Below are 5,876 nucleotides of genomic sequence, written 5' to 3' on the forward strand. Positions count from 1 at the left end.
TTCTAAAACACTGGCCCCTGGAAATTATAAAGGAAGAAACAGTTTTCAAACTGAACGACTTAAAATGCATTTGGGCATAAAGTGCTACAAAAGTGTAATTTATTCTTGCTAGTGAGCCTAGAGATGAAGAGACTTGGGGTGTTATTTTTTCATAACTCTACTTTTAAAAACCTATGTAAAGAAGGAAAAAAATCATCTGGAGGCCTACAATTTTTTCCTCATTTCCCCTGCAATGAACATGGATTTGTGTTTTTGTTTTGATTCTCAAGTAATAAAGCATGATTTAGTATATAAAATTCAAATAATATATAAAAATATATAGAAGAATGTAAGAGAATCCCAATGTAATCACCATTCAGAGTTCAGCGTTCTATCATGCATTTGTACTTGGAGCTTCCTAGTTAAAGAAGCCTAAGCTAGCAGCCTTTTATAAAGAGAGATAATCACCCCAGCTTTTCTTTTACAATACAGATTTTCCCTAACACCAGTTTGCTTAATGTGGAGCCCAGCTATGCTTGATAATCACCTTGTCAACATAGAGCAAATGAGTACAGTTGGGGCAAGCCAGTCTTGTGAAGGGCCAGGAGGTGGGGAATGGTAGGAGATGAAGGATATAGCTGGTATAGATGCTGAGGAGGGGGTTTAGTCTGTTCAGTTCAACATGCTCTGTGCCAGGCAGGAGGACAGAAAAGGAAAGATTCTGTCCTGCTTGTGGGGTCTCGCGGACCAGTGATGGCGGATAACTTCTGAGTAAGGTGGGGATGGTCCAGGTGGGTCTGAGTGTGATGGGAGCTGGGGCTGAGCCCGAGGGTAGGCAGGGAAGCTTTCCTGGAGGGAAAAGCACCTTGACTGGGTCTTGAAGGAGTTAACCTGGCATAGGAAGGATAAGACATTCTAGGCAGAAGGAACGGGGTAGGAAGGAAAAACCACCAACAGTAGTTCAGTATCACCAGAAAATGTGTGTGTGTGCGTGTGTGCGCGTGTGTGTGTGTGTGTGTGTGTGTCTGTTTAGTGGTGGGTAAGGAAAGATCAGCCAGACCACGTGGGTCTTGACCGTGAGGGTAAGGAACTTAACATTTAACCCTATAAGCTGGGCAGAGCAGTCACATGGTAGGTTTGCATCTAGAAAGCTCTCTAGGGCTGCAGGACGTGTGCAGAGTGGGTCTGAGAGAGCTGGAGTGGGGCGGATAGGAGACTTGACCAGAGTCCAGGTGAGGCGAGGGGAGGGCTGGGTGAGGCAAGGTGCTGGCGTGGAGGGGAGGCTGGAGGGGACAGCAGAGGGTTCAGGGAAAGGGCCACAGGGGAAAAAAGGAGAGGCTCGGCCCGGAGCTCCAGCAGCAGGACTCACCGCCCAGGACCCGCCACCCTCCCAGAGGCCGGGGCGCTGAGGAGCCAGGCGGACCATCTCCTGAGTGTCTCCTCAGTTGAGCCGAGGCAGTGGAGAGAATGTCTGTTACCTTTATTGGGAAAGAGGAAAGAATAAATTAAAAAAAATAATACTGAGATCTTTGAAAGAAGTGTGTAGGAAAAATATACAACATTGGCACGGCTTTCTCCTCAGACCCAATCTACACATCGTCTCAGAGATGTGAGAGATTTGGAAAGGAGACCAGAGAGCAAGTTAAGTGTGACGGATGCTGCGTGCCCACCCAGAGAGCAGCCATTCCCCCAGCAGCTGGGACAGGTAGCAGCTGATGGCTTTCCTCCGAGTCCCTCTCTGGGATTTGCGGGACCTAGGCTATGCCCACTTTCTGGGGGAGCCTGCACCCAGTGACTGGGGGTACAAAGGAACAGCCTGCTTGGCATTTTTTTTTAAATAAATAAATTTATTGGCTGCGTTGGATCTTCATTGCTACGCACAGGCTTTCTCTAGTTGTGACGAGCGGGGGCTACTCTTAGTCGCAGGGCTCAGGCTTTTTATTGTGGTGGCTTCCCTTGTTGCCGAGCACAGGCTCTAGGCGCGTGGGCTTAAGTAGTTTTGGCTCTCAGCCTCAGGAGTTGTGGCTCACAGGCTTAGCTGCTCCACGGCCTGTGGGATCTTCCCAGACCAAGGCTCAAACCCATGTCCCCTGCGTTGGCAGGCAGATTCTTAACCACTGTGGGACCAGGGAAGTCCCCAGCCCCCTTGACTTAATTTGGGGCACTTCTCCTCCCCATGGGTAAGCCGAGGCTTGGGTTCTGACAGCATTGAAGTTCAGCATCTTCCTCCACCCAATCCCACTTCCTCGGCCCCGCATCCCACAGAGCATTCCTTAAGGACCTTAGGCATTAAAGGCGGGAAACTAAGTGGATGCTCTGAGAGGACAGAGCCAAACTGGATTCTTCTTTTCTAGGAAGATTTGCGGCAAGAATTTGTCTTACCAGTGAGGCGGTGAAGGTCTTCTCTGGGACTCTGAGGCCTGGTAAGTGGTCTGGCCAAGTGCCCAGAGCATAGACTTTGACATCAGACAGACTTGAGTTTGAATCCTGGTCTGTTACTTATCAACTCTGGGATTTTGAGAAGGTCACGTCATCTCAGGGGTTTCATCTGTAAAACAAGAAATCGTACTTACCCCGCAGTCATACTCACCTTACCGTCCTACTTACCTTACATGCTTATGTTGTGGGGACAAGCGAAATGGCTGTTCCTGCTGTAATTCCCAGTGTTTGGGTGCACAGAAAGGTCCTCAATGGAGGTTGAGAAATAACCAGTGAGCAACACTGATGGTAGATGTCATTCAGGGTGGTGGTGGCAGTAATCGAGGCTTCAGAAATTAAGGAAAGAAGTGTAAAAAATGAAAGGAAAGTGTGTCATGGCGGAAAGAGGAGGTTATTGCTGCCAATAGACGAGGAGACTGATCTAAGCGAGACATACCCGATTCCCGAATGCTATCCTAGCAAGTGAATTCAGTTGAGAACATTTTAAAGCACCTGCTATGAATAAGATGCTGGAGGAAGGCCCAACGTGATGACTGTTTTCTGGAGGACCCTAATTACAAGTCTGTTAGTGGCTTAAAGACTTTATTTTAAGAGAAAAAATATATAATCATTAAATGTCGTCACGACACAGAATGGGTGCTCAAAATTATTTACTGGATGAAGTATATTATATGAAACTGTTCAAGTTGTTGCCTGTCAGAGCTAGGAGAATGTATGTCACACAAGAATGAGATATTTAAAAGCAATGATGATAGGCCCCAGAAGTGAGGCAGACAAAAGAAGTGGAAATTAACTGGGAAAGGGTATTTAATACAGGAACATTCTAAAGTCTTAAGGGGCTCAGTGAGAGGTGGGAGGGTGCCAGATAAGGAACTTGAGAGTCCTGAATGGATTTAACCCTTCTTATCTATCACAGGAGGAGCTATCTGAAAGAAGTAAAACAAAGCAGGGATGAGTGTTCAAGGATTTCGTCTTTGTCTTTGAGTGCTTCGTAGGCTGATTCTTTTGGTTCACATCTCCTGTCCTGGTTACATTGGTTCGATGTTGTGTTTCCTGAGCACATGCCAGCTGGTGGGAAGGGATGAGAGCCAGCTATGTGCTGGGGGACCTTTTGTCTCTGGGAGTAAAACTGTGACCTGTATAATCCACAGATTGGATAGATAGCGTTGAGAGGAAGTTAATCATTCTGGATATCTGTGTTTTCCAGATCCCTGGTAAGACTCTACCCCAGAGGTCACAAGTTCAGATGCCCACAGAGGTTGGGAAGGGGGGATGAGGCAGGTCGTGTAAGTGAGGAAAGCAGTCTGTGTACAATACATAGGATAAGAGTGGTGGCTGTCTCCTTTAGCAACTGTTTCATCTACGCTATGGACCACGACTCAGCAATGAAAAAGAACCAAGTATTAATACTCAATGACTCCAGATAAATCTCCAGGGAATTATGATGAGTGAAAAAACCCAGTCCTACACACTGTATGATTTCATTTATATCACGTTCCTGAAATGACACAATTATACAAATGGGGAACCCAGGAGCGTTTAACATGGGGCCAGGCAGGGATGGGGTTAGTGATGGGATGGGGTGGTGCTCATGAGGGATCCTCTCGGTGATTGAACTGTCAGTGTCTGGGCTCTGTCAGTGTCAATCTCCTGGTTGAGATGAGGTACCAGAGTCTTGTAAGATGTTACCATTGGGGGAGACTGGGGACAAGGAATGTGGCATCTCTCTGTATTGTTTCTTACAACTGCATGTGAGCCTGCAATTATCTTCAAGTAAAAATTCAATTGAAAAAAGGAAGGACGGGAGCTGCAGTGAACTAGAGAGCTCGTGACCCTTTTAACAACAGAATTAAAAAAGAATGTTGCCATACGTGCAACCCCAAATAACAAGCACCTCCCCCGGCCTAGCCAACCCTTCAACTAAGGAATAAAAATGTCTGAGCCCTGGTCTACCCACTTAAGCTCTCAAAAAATTTTTTTTAAAAGATCGTAACCGTTTTAGATGTAGTTCTTTAAAAGACGTATTTCGTAGCCCTCTGCCTTCTTAAATATAGTATAGTGAATATACCAAAATAATCTCAATTGTTCCTAGAAGCAGCATGCCTTCCTCTGCAAATCATAGATAACCTCGCTGGAAACAGCTTAAACACTGAGAAAAAGGTATTTATTAGTATAAGTTGGGATGGAGGGACAGAGTTTAGGGCTGTTCGAATGTTATTACATAAAACCAAGCTGCCATGCTTTATAAGGTTTCTGATTGCTTTTAGGGTTTTTCTGTCTCTTTTACTGCCAGGCTCATAGTAATATTTTCTTGATGCTGTCAGCATGCCGCTTGCAGTAGAATTTCATTTCCTTCTAATTTATTGTGTGCTAGGAAAGTGAGTAGCAGAATCTATCTGTGTGAGCGTGTGTGTGAGTGTACATGAGTGTGTGAGTAAACAAGTGTTGAGCAAGACTCCGAGGGACTGAGTACTCATTCTTTTGTGTAGAGTCCTCTTAAGATCCATTTGACTACTCAAAGGCCTTGTTGGTTCCAAATAGTAAAGACTTCTGAGAGACTGCATTTTGAAAAGGTAAACTGAAACTTAAACATGGAAGTTGCAGGTTGCTTTGGTCATTTCAGACTGGGCAGAATAATACTTGTGAGAGGCAGCTGAGGAACCCAGACTCTGCAGCCAGACTGGTTCAAATCCTGGCTCTACCACATAGTAGCTGTGTGACTTTGGGCAAGGTACATAACCTCTCTGTGCCTGAGTTTACTTACCTGTAAAATGGGGATGATGATATCTATCTCATAGGGTTGTTAGGAGGATTTAATGGGTTGATATGCGTAAAACACTTCGACGAGTACCTGGCTCATAGTAAGTGCCGTACCTGTTCATATATATTAAGCAGCAGTAGCAGCGTGAATAAGAAATGTTGCCAAGCTCTACTCACCATCCTCGTGTAACTCCCAGGACCAGCAGGTGAGGTCACGTAAGGCAATTTTTCCGAAGGTTTCTGGATTATTATCACCTGACCATGTGGTAGCACCTGAGACCTTCCTGTATGTGTCTCTCTGGGAGTCACGCGTTTGGGGTGTGGGAGGGAGGAGTGGGAGGTGCAGATTGTTTCATATGATCTTCCTGTGCCTGGACCCGCCTTTCCTCTGTTCCAACTATCGCTCCGCCTGCCCCTTTTGGCTCCTGTCTGCTGTCCCTTTAGGAGCCAATTCCAGATTGCTGGGAGAGACAGTGTGCTGGGCCAGCCTGGGCATCTGCTGTTATGGAGCAGTGATGGAGAGCTGTCATCGTGACCTGGGCAGGCACCTCACAATGTGCACGTTGCATTGATAAATCAGAGCAAATACTGGTTTGGGAGTGAGCTGCTCACTAGCGGGGTGACCTTAGAGAAGCCGTTTAACCTGCCTCAGTCTCCTCACCTCTAAACTGGGGCTGTAGCACCTGTAATACACAGTG

General features: G+C 46.2%; 1 long non-coding RNA gene across 1 annotated transcript; it reads right to left on the reverse strand.

The window, feature by feature from the left end:
• Positions 1-1,199: 1,199 nt before the first annotated feature.
• LOC130835668 (uncharacterized) lies at positions 1,200-5,481 on the reverse strand. The gene is made up of 3 exons (XR_009049005.1): positions 5,356-5,481; positions 2,362-2,527; positions 1,200-1,457 (listed from the first exon to the last, which is right to left on the reverse strand). It is a non-coding gene; the product is annotated as an uncharacterized LOC130835668 (long non-coding RNA).
• Positions 5,482-5,876: the final 395 nt, after the last annotated feature.

This window comes from Hippopotamus amphibius, chromosome 14 (assembly GCF_030028045.1).
Source record: "Hippopotamus amphibius kiboko isolate mHipAmp2 chromosome 14, mHipAmp2.hap2, whole genome shotgun sequence".
NCBI lineage: Eukaryota > Metazoa > Chordata > Mammalia > Artiodactyla > Hippopotamidae > Hippopotamus > Hippopotamus amphibius.